Here is an 18,351-nt window from a genome sequence, read left to right as displayed (position 1 = left end):
TGTGTGTGTGTGTTTGTGTGTGTGTGTAGAATTAGACACCCCCTTCAACATTGCATTGATACTTGGAAATAGAAAATTAGAATTTTGGTCATAAAATATTAGACTATAATAAGTTTAATAGTTATCTCACCAGCCAATCTATGAGGCCCCTTCTGTCTTATAGAAAGGAGAGTTAATGCAAGGAGAGATTACCGAACTCAACAAAGATCATGCTGTGAATGCAGGACAGAGTAGTGAAGAAATGCTACAACCATTTCTATTCTTTCCTCCCAAGATACCTTCCTCCAAATGCAATGTAATGTAAATGTAATGAAATGCAATACAGTATGATGTGATACAATGTATGTGATGTGATGCAATGTAATGTGATATGATGTGATGTAAATATTCATGTCAATCACCTAGAACAGTGCTTGTCATACAGCAGGTGGTAAATCAGTGTTAGTGCTTTCAAATCCATAAAAATAAGTCCCTTTACCACTCTGCTTGGTTTTATAAGGGGGAAAAAATACAGCCTGAGGATGAGAAAGAACTGCAGTTGAATTTTAGGGATATAGGCAAAGAGCAATAGCTAAGAAGGGGTGAGAACTGTGAGGAGGCAGCAGTTTATCTAGAACCTGCTTTAGCAATGGTTCCAAAGTCAGGAAGCAGGGATCTGCTGTGAGTTTATCTGGAATGTGAAGGAAGCAGGTGAAGACCAGCTTAATCTCTTGAAAATGGGGCCGGGGGCTGGGTATGGTGTCTCATGCCTGTAATTCCAGCACTTTGGGAGCCCGAGGCGGGCGGATCACCTGAGATCAGGAGTCTCTACTAAAAAATAACAAAAATTAGCCAGGCATGGTTAATCCCATGCTAGAAAGATGGGATTTCATTTTGGGCTGATGAAAATGTTTCAAAATTAATTGTAGTGTTGGTTGCACAACTCTGTGCATGTACTGAAAACCACTGAAAGATACGCTCTAAATCAGCAGTACCCAACATTTTTGGCACCAGGGACCAGTTTCATGGAAAACAATTTTTCCATGCATTTTGGGGAGGGTGGTGGGAATGGTTTCGGGATGAAACTGTTCCACTTCAGGTCATCAGGCATTAGTTAGATTCTCATAAGAAGAGTAACCTAGATCCCTTGCACACGCAATTTATAATAGGATTTGCGCTGCTATGAGAATCTAATACTGCCACTGATCTGACAGGAGGTAGAGTTTAGGCAGTAATGCTCATTTGCTGTGCGCTTACCTCCTGCTGTGTGGTCCAGTTCCTAACAGGCCATGGACGGGTACTGGTTCACAGTCCAGGGGTTGGGAGTCCCTGCTCTAAATGAATGAATTGCATGGTGTATGAATTCGATCTCAAAAGCTATTAGAAAACATGGGACTAGACTGAGTCATAATAAGTGGTCTGCAAATTATGAAATTGTACTGAGATATGATGAGGGTCACTCACTGCCCAACACGCTAGAAGGGTTTCCCAGAATACTATTGACAATAGTTATAGAAAAATAAAACATTTGATCAAGTCTCAATTGAATTGGTGATATAAGGATGGGCAGGACCCAAACTGTCAGAAACAAGGTAACCTCAGCACCAGCTGCTTTCTTTGCCTACCTCTTGTGGTTCATAGAGTCTCTTTCCCTCAGCTAATAGCTGCTTCTCTCTGCACATCTTATCTGTTCAACTCTCACTGCTAATTTCCTCAGTCTCTCCCTCTACTCCAAACTTCTTTTCTCTTTCTGGTGGCTTCTGCTTTCTCAGAGTTTCTGCTGCCTCAGTGCTCCTCCTGGCCCGTCATGGGTTCTAGCAGCCTCCTGAGCCTTCCGTGTCAGGCCTACCCACCTCCGTCTTGAGAATCCGAGTGGCCGATTCAGTCTCTGGAAGCGAGCCATATCCAAAAGCCTTCCAGTCTTTCTAGCTCTGGCTCTGGGAAGCCAGAGGAGGCATGACTGTTGGACCCCAGCACCTAGGCATGGTGTAAGATGAACCCGGTGTGGTCCCCAGCAACTCTGGCCTGAAGGATCTCCAAAGCCAGCTGGTTTTCCAGGGGCTTCCTAGCCAGGGCTGATCAGGGCTACAGCATGTTCCCAGGACCAAACTGAGGACAAGTCTTAAGTCCATTTGCCTTAAGACCTGGGGGAATCTCCATAAAATGATTAGACCAAGTACTGAAGACTTGTAAACTCAAACTCAGATAAAGGAAACCTGAACTCAAACTTAGGTAAAGGAAATGAGACGTTCTCACAATGACTTTGGTTTTAGCTCATTTGTTTTTCTTTTTAAAAATGAAGTGATGACTCATCTCTTTAAATACAGTCAAGAGACAGCTGACTTATGTTTTGGTGTTAGGTCAGTGGTTCCCAAATATGGCTGCAGATTAGAATCCCCTGGGGAACTTAAAACATTGAGGTGCCTGGGCACTACCCAAGACCTCTTGATTCAAAATCTCCAAGGTGGGGGGTCCAGGAATCTGCATTTTTTGCAACTCCTCAGTGGTTCTATAGTAACAAGCCATGCTCTAACTGGTGGATCAGCATTAGGGAATCCCTGGGCTTGATGACACTGTTGGCAGCAGTCCTTGCAGGGAAGTAAGCAAGAGGGAGAAAAGGAAGGGGAGAGCCCAAAGACAAACTTCAGATGTGAACATCTGTCTACGTTTCTTAGATTTTCTTTCACTAAGAAGAGCTGATATCATGATTCTCAATCTACTAATGGGGAGGAAAAATGGAAGGCTGCAGTTGTAAGTTGATCTCACCTAAGGTGACAGAGTTAAAAGCAGGTCCACTTTTAGGAACCATTGTAACTGGCTGGAGGGGTGGAACTATGTGGAAAGTAGAAAGAGCAGTTGACACCAAGGGCAGAGAAGCTGGATTTGGTGCTACTCCTTACTAGCTCTGTAATTTGACCACTCTCCACCTTGGCAGTAAAATGCCTGAACAAAGTTTCGTAAATTTTATAATTTATATAGAAAGCCTAGAATTTGGCTGGGTGTGGTGGCTCATGCCTGTAATCCCAGCACTTTGGGGTGGCCAAGATGGGAAGGTCACTTGAGCTCAGGAATTCAAGACCAGCCTGGACACTAGGGCAAAAACCTATCGCTACAAAAAATACAAGAATTAGCTGGGTGCAGTGGCATGTGCCTGTAGTCCCAGCTACTCAGGAGGCTGAGGCAGTAGAATTGCTTGAGGCTGGTAGGCTGCAGTGAGCCAAGATTGCACTGTTGCACTCCAACCTGGGCAACGGAGGTGAAACTCTGTCTCAAAAAAAAAAAAAAAAAAGTCCAGAATTTCTTGAATTGGTTAATTAATATAAATAGGGCTTTCATGCTCCTTTTGCTTAAATGGCATGTTAAAAATTAGTGGCTTCTTTAATGACTTGTACTTACTCTGAACTCTGTACCAGATAAGGTAGAAAACAGAAACAAAAAATAAAGAAATTAATATGTAAGTGTTGCTTTTCCTGCTTGTTACTCTGGGATCATAAGGCCACATGGCTATACTTTCCAGTTATTCCTTCAACAGAGGATATTTATTTATTGGGCGACTTTATGTTCTAAGTAGTGGGAATGCAGAGGTGCATCACATGTTGTCTCTGTTTCCAGGGTCTCCTGTCCAGTGAGGAGAATAACGAGTGAGCAGAATTATCCTTCAGGGTAGTCACCAACTCTTCCAGCTTGCTCTGACAACTTGTGCACTGGGAGACACTGGGGCCTGTGTCTGTCAGCCAGAGGTGGGATGCTAGTGTTGATGGTGGCGGCTGTATATGTGCCACAATAGAATTGGCTTCTAGGACTGTATAGAAAGTCCTATATATGGTATAGAAAGGAACTAATTAATCCTAAGCTGAATGGCCTGAAAAGGTTCCCTCGATTTACAAAAGAGGAAACTGAGGCTTTAGAGGGGTTAGGTAAATAGGTGGCCAGTGGGAGAATCAAGAGCCTTTAGGAATTGCAGGGGGAAGAGGACAGTGTCTTGCTCCACATTTTCAGCAGCCACCTCTGCCCTCTCCACTCCCTCCATCATCCCTTGTTCCTCCTCTGACCTTAGCACCTTCCCCCTTCTCCCCTGTAGATCAGGAGCAGGTAAGCTAGCCCTATGGAGGGGAACACAGGGGTCACAATCAGAGACTTTAGAAGCAGACCTCTGTGTAAATCTTTGTTTCACCTCTTACCAGCTGTAAGACCTCAAACAAATGGCTTCCTCTCTTCGTGCCTGTTTCATTATCTGTGAAATGGGCATCATAAAAGGCTTGCCTTATAAAGTTGTGCAAATGAAATGAGTTGATACATGGAAAGTGCCAAGAACAGGGCCTCCTGGCATATAGCAAGTGCTCAATAAATGTTAATTATCTTATCCTTATGCTATTACCAACTTGGTGTGGCCAACCAAAGATCTTATTCCCAAAACATGACTTAGTTCATTTTCCCCTCAAATTTAAATTTTTAAAAGCTTAGGTTTTCTAGATAACACCTTGTATCATTGTTAAGTATTTTTTAAATACCAAAAAAAGTAAAAAAAAAAAAAAAAAAAAAAAAAAAAATGTAAAGATCACCCAAATACCCAACCACAGAGATAATTGCTGTCAGTATTTTCATGAAGATAATTCTCCATAGACCTCTGGACACATTCTGATTTAGTGGTACTTATTAAAATTTCATTCATATGAATGCAACTTTAATAAGTACCATTATATCAGAATGTAATTTAGTGAACTGTTTTATCACTCTTCACAGGTATCATGAGCATTTTTCTATGTTGGTAATTACAGACCCCATGATTATTTGTAAAGACTGATAAGTATTTTATTGCATGGCTAGGCCATAATTTGCTTAAGCCATCCCCTAGTGATGGCAATTTAGGTTGCTTCTAATTTGTAACTGTTGATATTATAAAACCACAGGCACCATGAATGACTCTTCACAATCAGCTCTACACCCTTGTCTGATTATTTCCTTGGGGTAACTTGCTGTAACTGGATCAAAGTGCATATACCTGAGGGCACATGTCCCAGTGAAGTAACTCATATTGTGGGAAAACGGATTGGCCAGTTAGCTGGTTTGGCAGGATCTACATGAATGTGGCTTTTGCAACAATTTAGGACCTAGCTACGGGAGGGCAACTAACTAGGCCTATCGACAGTTTGTGGGAGGGCAAATATTTGGAGGCCATCCCTACCCACAGGTTTCACACAACATTTTTCATTTTTTTTGAGATGGAGTTTCACTCTGTCGCCTAGGCTGGAATGCAGTGGCACGATCTCTGCTCACTGCAACCTATGCTGCCCCGCTTCAAGTGACTCTTCTGCCTCAGCCTCCCAAGTAGCTGGGATTACAGGCGCCTGCCACTGCCCCCAGCTAATTTTTGTAGTTTTCAGTAGATACAGGTTTCACCATCTTGGCCAGGCTGGTCTTGAACTTTTGACACACAACATTTTTCTGTCCTGAGAGGGGACTCTGGGAGGATTTACTGACCTCTTCGTTGGTTCGTCAGTGCCCTACATTTTCTCTGAATTCCTGGCTTTTCTAGGAAGTCAGGTTAGGGAAGTTCAATCAGCTGAAAAATGTCACGTAATTTTGAGGAACCTTCTGAGGGTACGATGTCTAAGGGTATTTTGCTCCACACAGGCTTGGGGCAGATTTTTTCAGGCCCCAAACTTTCCTTATCACGTGGCAGTCATCCTGAGAAAATGAAGCTGGGGTGCGGGGCAGTAAACAAGAGTGGTAATCACAAGACCCAGCAGCTTCTGCTGGCTAGAGAGTGGTAGAAAATGAATAGAGGCTGGGAAGGAAATGGCCACAGGAGGGACCACATCATGGTTTGTCCAGCTCTGGCTGGCTCCTCTCACAGGTAGAGAATGCCTGGACCTTCAACCTAGAGGTCAGCCAGTCTACACATTTCCCTTCAGCCTTCCTTCCTCACCACCTCAGATACAGTTCTGGGATTGAACATTCCATCATACAGCCTTGGGATGGATGAGCAGTGACCAGGAAGGTTCAACAGAATGTGCAGTTTGCTGCAACATTTAGTCATTTCTAACTGATGAAAAAAGCACTAATACAGGTTACTAGTCACAGAGGGCATGTCCAAGTATTTTATGTGTATCAACCCATTTAACTCTCACAAAAACCCTAGGAGGTGGTTACTTTCATTGTTCCCATTTTATGAATAGGGAAATGGAGGCACAGGGAAGGTAGGCAATTTGCTGAAGGTCACACATCACATAAATGGGAAAACAGATTTAAAACCCCATAATCTGGCTCTGGGTTTTCGTTATTTACTGTTGCTTCTCTTTATTGTTATGATAATGCTGGTAACAATGGGCATCTGTGATTCTTCAACCAGACACTCCTAAGAAAAACAGATAATGTCAGGGGTGATCAATCTTGAGCCTGTTGAGTAAAGTGAAACTTCTTAAGAGTAATCAAAAGTGGATCAAACAAAAGAGAGTTAAATGGAGCCCCACCTGCCCTGGGATTGAGAACCAGAAAGACACCTTTAGGGACATAACAATGGGGATTTTAGCTGGGGGATTTGTGATGTTTTCCAACGCCGACAAGCTTTGCATTAAAAGTAGGATGTATGTAGACATCTTTACCTTTCCTCTTTGTCGACTCTAGTTCCTTTCCCTCCTTGGGTTTTTCTGTCCTTTCTTTGTAGGCTACAGCTGCTTTATATCTAATAAACATACACACTATTTTTTTGTTTGTTTGGTTTTTTTTTTTTTTTAGATGGAGTCTCATTCTGTCACCAGGCTGGAGTGCAGTGGTGCAATCTCAGCTCACTGTAACCTCCGCCTACCGGATTCAAGTGATTCTCCTGCCTCAGCCTCCTGAGTAGCTGGGACTACAGCTAATACTTTTTGGATGTACACACTATTAAACTCTCCTGAATGTGCACATTCTCTGTGTGTGTTGCTGTATTGTACATATGTAATTTGTCTCTACCAATTATTAACTTCCTACAAATGTTATTAATTCATCTGATTTAATAAACATTTTACTCCATGCAGTGTATATCCAAGATCATGGAATTAGGACCTCACTGCTCAAGAAAACAGAAAAACAGTTGGGCTGAATGAGGTACCTAAAGCTGCCAGGGGTTCAGGCAAGAGGCCTGAGCCATGATGTGATATACTAAGAATGAAGAGACAAGGATATCCAGGAAACTGACTAAAGAGTAGACAGAGTCAGCAAGCTATTGTACAGTGGATAGGAAGGAGATTGGTGTGACTGTAAGGGCTGGTCTGGAGATGAGGCACAGTGTGTTTCAATTATGGATACATAAGTGGGGATATTCATTCCATGTCCACACCCACACTGGACAGTCAACACTCCTCCTCTAGCAAGAGATTTTAAAGATAATCATGGTACTTTAACTTGATACTAGCTCACTCACAAAACATATTTGCTACATATTCTTTTCTATGGATGTGTGTATTTGTGTATGTGTGTGTGCATGAACATGCATGTGTTTGTAATTATGCATTTCCAGTAACATCTTGAAGTTCAAACCAGAGCATTTTCATAACCGGCCTGACCTTTGAGGAAGTAGCCTCTGTCTCACTTCACCCTCTCCACATTCATTTCTCAGTTCCCTCGTGGCAGCTCCTCCCTTCATAGCTATCCAACTTGAGGCTTCCCTGACTCCATCCACAGAATTTCCCATTGCTTCTCTTTCACATAATTTAGGAAAAAAATCAAAGAGAAACTTCTTTCTGAGCTCCATGACCTACATTCTTCAATATTTCTTAGTAGCAATTTAGATTTTCAAGATCCACTTTCTCTAAAAGTCCCAACTGCCTCACAACTTCATCCTTCAACCTACACAGAAATACCAACCCTCTTGAGAAACAATAAGGACATTTCTTCTTTCCAGGCAATATAATGAAATCAGTTTTGAAACCAAGAATGAATCCATATTCTAGCTAGGACTATCCAGGTTGGATAGAAAGGGTTTAAGGCTGTTTACAAGAGCTGTCTGGTACAGTATACAGCATACATAACATACAGTAAAAGAGCACAGAAAAGTAGCACCAGAAAGGGAGGGAAATAAGAATAGGACAGAATCAATGATGCCTCCTTTACCCAGGCACAAGCCAGGAAGGCGTACTTGCTGTCAGGATCTGAGGGCTTGACATGCTTGTATTACCATCACATTTTCCAGGCTTATAACACCTGTCACCTGGCTGTCCTCCTGCTTCCATGCCCTTCTAGTTCTTCCTCCACACTGCAGCAAAAATGATCTCATAACACAAGTGGATCAATCATTTCCCTTACTTAAAATTTTCAACTGGCTGGCACGGTGGCTTATGCCTGTAATCCCAGCACTTTGGGAGGTCAAGGCAGGCATATCATGAGGTCAAGAGATCGAGACCATCCTGGCCAACATGATGAAACCCTGTCTCTACTAAAAAGTACAAAAATTCGCTGGGTGGTGGCACGTGCCTGCATTCCCACCTACTCGGGAGGCTTAGGCAAGAGAATCGCTTGAACTCGGGAGGTGGAGGTTGCAGTGACGCGAGATGGCATGACTGCACTCCAACCTGGCAGCAGAGTGAGACTTTGTCTCAATAAAACAAACAAAACAAAACAAAAAACAACACTGGTAACCACTTCCCACCATTTAGAACAGAATTTGGACTCTTCAGCATGGCTGTCAGGGGCCTGCATCATAGACTCTCCAATCTCATCTTGTGCCCCTCCCTGCTCTCTAGTCACCCTGGTCTCCTTCCTAGCCCTTGAACTCCCTAACTTAATCTCTTGTCAAAGCTTCTGTGCTCATTGTACCTCCTGCTGGAGATACACTCTTTTGTATGGCTGGCTCAGTTTAAATTTCACCATTTCAAAGAAGCCTCTGTCCCACTCATCCCATTTAAAATTGGTTCCCAATTTGGCAGTTATTTAGCTTGGTCCCTTATTGATTGGTATTGCTGTACTTATATAGTCATTTGTTTGTTCATTATATGTTTCCACACATCCACTTCCTTGACCCCCTTCTAGAATGTGAGTTCCATGAGGGCAAGAACCCCCTTGAATCGTCAGTGTCTAGCTTGAAGTTTGACATGTAGTAAATGCTCAGTAAATTAGTTGAGTGAAAGAATAAAATTGACTCTAAGCTTTCTAAGCCAACCTTGGACAGTTAAACAATTAATTGTATTTCCAAGATTTGGGGAGCAGGGACAACTGAAAGCAACCTGTCACTTGGGAAAACACAACTATTTTGGTATTAAGATCAAAGGAAACTTTTTCCTGGTGTTCTTTAGAAAGCACACTGTATAATGAAATGAATAATTCCTCCTCATTATTTTTAGACCATATTTAATAACTAGTTTCAAAAAAGTTGTTTTATTAAAATAACTTTATGAAAGGCTAATGGTACTATAGATACTGCAATTCAGTGTACACTTCTCTTGCTAGGATAGCAGTACCAATATGGTGTTGTCCAGATACTCAATTGTGACCAATTCCCATAGTTCTTCCCTCAAATCTATATACTCCTCTTTTTCCTGGGAAGCTACACTATATTTCCTAGTCTCCCTTGTGATTAGGTCACGATCATGTGACTAAATTCTAACTAATGGAATGTGAGGGGAAATTATGTGCACCATTCCCAAATCTAGCTCATAAAAATCTCCCAGTGAGATTCTTCTGTATGCCCTCCTAGTCTATTTAACTATATGGAGAGCTCTAGGGAAGATGTGAAGACCATGTGTTGAAGATGGCAGAGCCATTGTCTATCTGAATCCTTGAATGGCTACGTGGAGAAAACTGCCTGCCTAAGTGAGTATTTACTCTGTCTCTCTGTTTATATGAATTTTACTCCATGCCTAGACACAACATATGTATCCTTTTACCAACTCATATATGCTGTTAACAATGTGATAGGCCCTATTTTAAATTTTTGCGTGTATTAACTCATGTGATTATCCTAACAACTCTCTGAGTCAGACATATAGATGAAGAAATAGAGATACAGAAAAGTTAAGTAACTTATAAAAGGTCAGATAAACTGGAAGCTGCAGAGCCAGAATTCAAACCCAGATATACTAACCTGGAAGTCCATGTTCTTAATCAGGCTACTATTTACACTCTTTGTTTATGTAGGTATAAAACAACAAGCTAACTAAATAAACCAAACCTTAGTTTTTTCCAACACTTTAATAAAAAGAGATAGGAAGAGATAAGATTGTGGTGGGGGGTGTAGATCTGGGGATAAGGGAGAGAAAAAGAGCTTGACTGATGACTTGTCAAGATATCATCAGCATAGTGAAGAAACTAACTCATTTATTTGTCTCAGTTAGCTTGACAAATACATGTACCACAGTCCAAAAAAATGTCAGGAAACACAGTTCTAGAGGATCTTTCAATCTTTGAATCAGTTGAATGATCTAACTAAATACATTTGCAAAAATTAGTCCCACTGCCAATGTAACGTTTGATGATACGTCAGACATGAATCCCAGACCCTGCCAGATATCCCGCATATATAGGACTTCCCCATACCATTATCTTGTCATCTTTGTGGTTCCAATGGAGTGTTAATTATACCAACTTAGGGCCTAGTGGAGCAAGGGAGTTCTTGTAAGGCAGGGGTTGTTAAAGTGTGGCCTGCAGGCCAAATCTAATTTTCGTAAATAAAGTTTTATTGGAATACAGTCACATTCATTTGTATTGTACTGTGCATGACTGCTTTTGCACCATGAGGGAAGAATTGATTATAATACTCCACTGCTAATCTGCAGGAGTTACTGTCTAAGACCCCCAAGTGGATACCTAAAACTGTATATGGTATCAAACTCTATACAAACTGTGTTTTTTCCTATGCATATATACCTATTTGTTCAGGGAGATATCCAATACATAAAATAAATGGTAAAAGTATACTTTCATATGTGTGGAAATATAGATAAACAAATTCAGAGAAAAGATAAAGTTTAATTTATACATTAGGCATAGTAAGAAATTAACAACGATTATTACTAAGAAATAGAACAATTCAGATGCAGTGGCTCATGTCTGTAATTCCAGCCCTTTGGGAGGCCAAGGTATGTGGATTACTTGAGCCTAGGAGTTCAAGATCAGCTTGGGCAACATGGTGAGACAGAATTTTTTAAAAAAAGAATAATTATAACAATGCACTGTAGTAAAGTTATATGAACATGGTCTCTTTCTCTCTTTCTTCTCACAATTACTTATATTACTGTACAAATGAGGGGAAGACTACTGTAACTGTGACAGAGACCACATGGCCCACAAAGCCTCATATATTTACTACCACCTCTGTTATAAGGAACTAGGGAGAAGGAATGACAAGGGATGGGTTGGAGTCTGGTTGTGAACATCTTGAATGGGGAGGCCAAGGTGTTTGAACTTTGTCCATCAGTCACAGTGAAGCTACCTAGGCCCCCTGACCAAGAAAGTGCTGTCAGCTGTCATGACAGCAGTGTGTTTAAGGAGGATTATACTGGCTTCATTATACATGTTGAGAAAATGGGACCAAAAACAGGAGGCAGGGACCACAGTTAGGAGGTGGCTGTAGTTATTCTAAGAGAGGTGATTAGAATTTGGAGCAGACACTGTTGATTATCCACCAGCATTCAGACCCCATCTCCTATGGTAACAAAACGCTGATTTTGTTCAGGTGTCCTTTCCCATATGACTCAGGGAAAGATGGTTTCATCCCTGGCTGCAGGGTAAATCCTTACCAACAACTGTCTTAAAGATGAGTATGTGACCTGACTCTGGCCAGTGAAATGTGAGGTGTGGTCTGCTGGGTGTAACCTGGAACTGCCAAGCTATCTTGCTGCCAGCTTGGGTATAGATTCATCAGTAGGGTAGGGCAAAGAGGATTGCAGAGAAGCAGGGACAGGGCCATCCTACCTGTATATATAGATATATGTTTGTTTTATGTGATAATGATCTTTCTTATTGCTTAAGCCGGTATGAACATCCCATATGACTTTTGAAAGAGAACAGTAACAATAAATTCACAAAAAAGGAACTGGCACAAATGATTCTATAAAAGGTTTTAGCTCTTGTGACTGGGAATTTGATAAGCTGTTAACAGAAGTGGGGACATGTTGGGGATTGCCATCGTCTCTGTTTTGCCTGATAAGTGAGCTAATCTGAAGCCAACAGACATCCCAACAGGGAATCTGCTTTGCATACTGCTACATGACTCTACTCCTAACGTGACCATGAGAGAGATCATCTGAACTGCTACAACACTGTAGCTGTGGGCAAACATTCTAGGAAGGCTCAGTTATATGCACTATTCATTTTTTTAATTATAGATGTCTAATAAACATCTATATACATTGTATTTGTATTTCCAGTGGAAAAGACATAAGGTTTTATAGTAATTATCAGGTTGAAATGAAATTACCTCCTTCTTGAATTCAAATACCCATGTAATTTTAGGAAGATTGGAGACTCTTTTTGAAAAATCAAAAGACACTGAATTTGTAGTTAAAAAAAATTCTAAGTCTACAGTAAATGTAATTTAATTTTTTTTATTAAAAAATATGGTAAATTCTTTATTCCACTGTTTTTAATGATAATACACAAGGAAGGGAAAATATCCAATACCTAAAATACAAGTGTACTTTTATACTTGTGGAAAGACAGATAACAAATTCAAAGAAAAGACAGAGACTTGGGTGAGGGTGGAAAGGGAAAGCAGTGGGATATAGAGGTTATCTTTTTTTTTTTTTCCAGCAGTGTCTTACTCTGTCGCCCAGGCTGGAGTACAGTGGTGCAATTTCCGCTCATTGCAGCCTCAACAGCCCAGGCTTAAGCAATTCTCCCACCTCAGCTTCCCAAGTAGCTGGGATTACTGGCACATACCACCATGTCTGGCTAATTTTTTTATTTTTTGTAGAGATGGGATTTTGCCATGATACTTAGGCTGGCCTCGAACTCCTGCTTGCCTTGGCCTCCTGAAGTGCTGGGTTTACAGGCATGAGCCACTGCACCCAGCCGAGGTTGTCTTTATTATGCATTGCATAGATACCCACAGGATGGATGCCTTGTTGGGTGCAATGGCATGGGTAGGGCTGCAGGTGAAGAATCACAACTTGAAGTGTTGTCACAGCCCCAAGAAGCAAGATTTAAACTCATTACTACTGCTTTAGCAAAAATTTCTAGACATAAAAAACAAATTAGCTGATCAATGTAATGGAACAGATTCCATAAACAGATATAGACATGTAGATAGGTAGATAGACATAGGTATAGATATAGTTAACTGGTTTGTGAGAAAGGTGACACTGCAGTACAGTGTGGGGAAGGATGGTCTTTTCAGTAAATGGTGTAGGGACAATTGGATGTCCATATAAACATGTATTTTAACTCCTATCTCACACCATATAAAAAAAAAAAAAAAATTCCAGAAGGATTATAGATCCAAATGTGAAAAATGAAACTATAGGGATTTAGAGGAAAACATGAAAGAAATCTTCATGACCTTGGAGTAGGCAAACTTTGCTTACACAGGACACACAAAAAGTGCTAGCCATGAGGAAAAACATTGGTAAATTGAACTATATAAAGTAAGAACTTCAGTTCCTCAAAAGACTCCGTTAAGATAGAGAACAGGCAACCTACAGAATAGGAGAAGAGATTTTCAGTTTACATCACTGACAAAAGGCTTGTATCTAGAATACATTAGGAATTTCTACACAATCAAAAAGACAGACAACCTAATTTTTAAAAGTGGGCAAACCACATGAAAAGACACTTCATAAAACTTTATTGTCAAATGGCCAATAAACATATGAAAGTGAGCTTGACTCCATTAGTCATCAGTCATGCAAATTAAAACCAAAATGTGATATCTCTGCATACTCACCTAAAATGAAAGAGGCAGAAAATATTGGGAAAAATGGAAGGCAACTGGAACTCCTATACCCTGCTGATGGGAATGCAAATTGGTACAGTTTCCAGCAATCCTATACTATGACCTAGAAATTCTTTTCTTATGTATATTCCAAGGATTCAGCAATTGTACCATCAGATATATACCAAACAGAAAAAGAGTTCAAAGATTAATTAGAAGACATATACTAGAATGTCTACAGCACTACTAGTCAGATTAGCCCCCATTGCCTAGAAAAGCAAACAAACAGAAGCCAGGCAAACAAACATCAGACTGCTTCTGGAGTTGTCCAACCCGGGAAAGTATCGGCTTACTATACTGTTCCAGTACTGTCAGATTTTAAAATCCCTTCATTCACATGACTCATAATTATTTAGTGATAGCATAGTGAGGGGTGTAACAGCAAACTGTGAAGTCAAACTGTGCTCGCACTCTGGGGCCATAACTTATTAGTAGCATGACTTTGGCCTAGTTACCTAAACTTTCTGTGGCTCGGCTTCTTTCGTCTGTCAGAAGAAGATGACAGTAACTTTCCTCATAGCGTTATTGGGAAGGCTACATGAATTAGTAAATGTAAATAACTCAGAACACTGTCTGACATGTAATGTATACTAATACATACATATCATAGCTAATACTCTTTGTTAAATCTCTTCCACATGTTCTAGTGCTGTGGTATAGCACTGGGACAGATGGATCTACAAAAATACCACACTTGAATTAGAACCACTGAGGCATCAAACCACATGAACTAACTTAACAAAGGTTTGATAAAATATAATTCAAGTATTAGAGAGTGCAAAGGTTGAGTTCAAGCTGCCCTAGTTATTTTCTGACACTTTAATGTTTGGTGTCTGTATTTATGACAAACATGGTAATATGTGTCTTTTGTATTGTTTTGTTTTGTTTTTGGAGGAGGAACTATGCCTGTAAATCATGATAATACGTTTTAATCTTCATGTTTTTAAGGGCAGGGTACATGTCTGGGTCATATCTGTATTCTCCATAATGCCTAGTTGATACAGTAGGCACTACTCTAAGTTAGTTACCATTTATGGTGATGTTCACCTCTGAAAAATTAGAAACCAAGGCAGTAGGTCATTGTTTTTATATGTCTTATTTTAAATTTGACTAAAGAATAGAAATATTTAACTTGAGTTATAAAAAGAATTACTTTCCACTGGAAAGCGGTTTGTTTGAAATTAGCAAAAGTGAGAAGCATCTTTCTCAAAAGCAAAACAAGACATAGCTTATCCAAAATAAATATTTACAAATTGCCCATAAGCAAGTTATGTTACGACGTAAGTAACTTCAGCTTTACAGTAGCTAAATATTTACTAATGTGAGAGACCTGGATGACTCAAAAAGGAACTGATGCTAGAATTTTAAATGTGTAATTTGAAAAGGAAAATAAGTTCTAGTTAACTTTGACATTAAGAAAAGTTCCAAAATTATTAAGCTTATCAATTTATATATTCAAGCTGGTACAACTCTAATTCATAATTATTTTTATATTTAAGATAAATAGAAAACCTATACACTTTAACTTTTAAAGTATTTTTAATTAAAAAATACAATTTTAATAGTAAATGAAATTTTTAATTAAAACAGGAATTTTTGAAGTAAACAGGTTCAGTGAAGTTAAATTACATCTAAGAAGACTGGAACTTGGGTTTGGCTGACTCTGGGTCTTCAGGGCAGTTTCCTATTCTTCCCAAATACATGCACGTTTTTTGACTTCTGTACAGTTAGTTTGTTTTCCTTTCATAGTCCTAGAATGAAGCCACTCTTAGAGCAGTGTTTCCTGGCATGTACAGATAGTTCTTTTCTAGTGTGTGTGTGTGTGTGTGTGTGTGTGTGTACGTACGTGTGTGTGTACTTTGCAATTTTCTCCTATATGCCTGAATCACTGTAATCAAGTTTTTAAGTCCCCAAAGACCTTCAGTGTCCTAGAGAGAGGCTTTTTGATCTCATATATATTATCATTCATAACTTACCCCAAGATTCCTAAGTCTTCTATTGGTAGAAAGAAGAGATGGTTTACACATGAAGACCTGGCATAAGATACTTGCTCAATAATAAATGGTAAATAACATGATTAAATTAATAATAAAATCCTACCATTGACAACTGCTTCATTTGTCAAACTTTAACTTCTTTTAAAATGGAAATAATTTTGGAAATGTTTAAATTATAATGGGAGTAAGTTGGTTTGTTGTATCAATTTTCTTGAAACTTTGAAAGCCTGGGAAGGGAAAAATTCTAAAAACAGGATGTATCCATCTTCACAGATTTGATCAAATATATCAATAGAACAAAAGTTAATTTTGAATTTCTCAGCTTTAAAATAGTTAAATAAATAAAAGAGTTAAGTAAATAAAGACATAAATACATATCTACACTGCTATGTTTATTGCAGCACTATTCACAGTAGTTAAGCAATGGAATCAACTTAAGCATCCATCAACAGATGAATGGATAAAGAAAAGGTGGTATATAAGCCAGGTGCATTAGTGCATGCCTATGTTCCCAGCTACTCTGGAGGGTGTGGTGGGAGGACTGGTTGAGCCTAGGGGTTCAAAGCCAGCCTGGGCAACATAGCAAGACTCCTCCATCTCTTAAAAAAGAAAATGTGGTACACACACACACATACACACACACACACACACACACACAAATAGTATTCAGCCATAAAAAATGAAATTCTGTCATCTGTGGTAACATGGATAAAACTAGAAGATAATTATGTTAAGTGAAATAGACAGGCAAAGAAAGACAAATACTAAATTATCTCACTCATCTGGAATTTTAAAAAGTTGATCTCACAGAAGTAGAAAGTGAAATAGTGGTTACCAGAGGCTGGAGAGGGTTGGGGTAATGGGGAGGGGAGATTAGTAGCGTCAGTCAACAGGCACAAACTTATAGTTAGACAGAAGGAATAAGTTCTGGTGTTTTATTGCGTAGTAAGGTGATATGGTTTTGCTCTGTGTTCCCACACAACTCTCATCTAAAATTGTGATGCCCACATGTCGAAGGAGAGACCTGTAATCCCTACGTGTTGAGGGAGGGAGGTGATTGAATCATGGGGAGGGGGGGTTCCCCCGTGCTGTTCTTGTGATAGTGACTGAATTCACACGAAATCTGATGGTTTCATAAGGGGCTCTTCCCCCTTTGCTGTCTCTCCTCCTGCCACCTTGCAAAGAAGGTGCTTTCTTCTCCTTCTACCATGATTGTAAGTTTCCTGAGGCCTCCCCAACTATGCAGAACTTTGAGTCAATTAAACCTCTTTCCTTTATAAATTACCTAGTCTCAGGTAGTATCTTTATAGCAATGTGAAAATGGACTAATACATAGGGTGACTATGGTAAACAATATTATATTATAAAACTCAAAATAACTAGGAGAGAAGATTTTGAATGTTCTCACCACAAATAAATTATAACTGTTTGAGGAGATGAATATGCTAATTAACCTGATCTGATCATTACACAATGTGTACTTCTATCAAAACATTACACTGTACCCCATACATGTGTCAATTAAAAAGAAAATATAACTTTAAAATATAGATCAGGCCCACTTGTGGCAAACAGTCACATGCTTGTAAAAGGCACTAGAGTAAAAGTTTAATAAAAATGTATGGAACATTTTCGTATAAAGTTTTCTATAATACAGACCTCTCAAATATCACAAAATTTCCATACCACCACAGTAAGCCAAGAAGAGTGGTTCTCCATATCCTTTCCTGATTAGGAAGGTGAGATATCTTGATGTCTAGCACCCATTTTAATTGCTTTGACTGCCCAAGGACTAGCATAAATAATGTATCATCATTACTAAAAACATCTAAAGGCCAGGCGCAGTGGCTCAAGCCTGGAATCCCAGCACTTTGGGAGGATCACTTGAGATCAGGTGTTAGAGATCAGCCTGGCAACATAGTGAAACCCTATCTCCACTAAAAATACCAAATTAGCCGGGCGTGGTGGCAGGTGCCTATAACCCCAGCTACTCAGGGTGCTGAGGCAGGAGAATCGCTTGAACCCGGAGGTAGAGGTTGCATTGAGCTGAGATGGTGCCATTGCACTCCAGCCTGGGTGACAAGAGTGAAACTCTGTCTCAAAAACAAACAAATAAACAAAAACATCTAGAGTCAAACACATATTCTTAGAAATACCCATTATAATCCTTTAAGAGTATCTGATTCAGACAAGTGATAAAGAATTTTGAAATGGAATTTCATGACTAAAATCTTACTGGATGAAACATTAAAAGGTCTATAATTCCTTGAATGATAAATTTTGTCATACTTGTTTCAAAACCACAGATCTGTGGTCCTAACCATTGCTAGGCCTTAATCCTCAACTTGGCATAGTTCTAGGTTTCTTGTTTTGTTTTCAAAACTTAAAGATTGCAATGTGTCCAGCTTCATATGCACTGGCTTGCATACCCATTTACAGTCTTGGGAAGAGTACTTTCTTAGAGGTAAG

The 18,351-nt window shown here is 39.7% G+C and overlaps 1 long non-coding RNA gene across 2 annotated transcripts in view; it reads left to right on the top strand.

Annotated features, from left to right (window-relative positions):
• The window catches only part of LOC119468000, a 67,395-nt gene that overhangs the window by 29,347 nt on the left and 19,697 nt on the right, over positions 1–18,351 (top strand). The window lies entirely within an intron of this gene.

Source organism: Cebus imitator, unplaced genomic scaffold (genome assembly GCF_001604975.1).
Source record: "Cebus imitator isolate Cc_AM_T3 unplaced genomic scaffold, Cebus_imitator-1.0 Scaffold364, whole genome shotgun sequence".
Classification (NCBI taxonomy): domain Eukaryota; kingdom Metazoa; phylum Chordata; class Mammalia; order Primates; family Cebidae; genus Cebus; species Cebus imitator.
The sequence above is the reverse complement of the archived record's forward strand: the minus strand, read 5'-3'. Positions and strand labels throughout refer to the sequence as shown.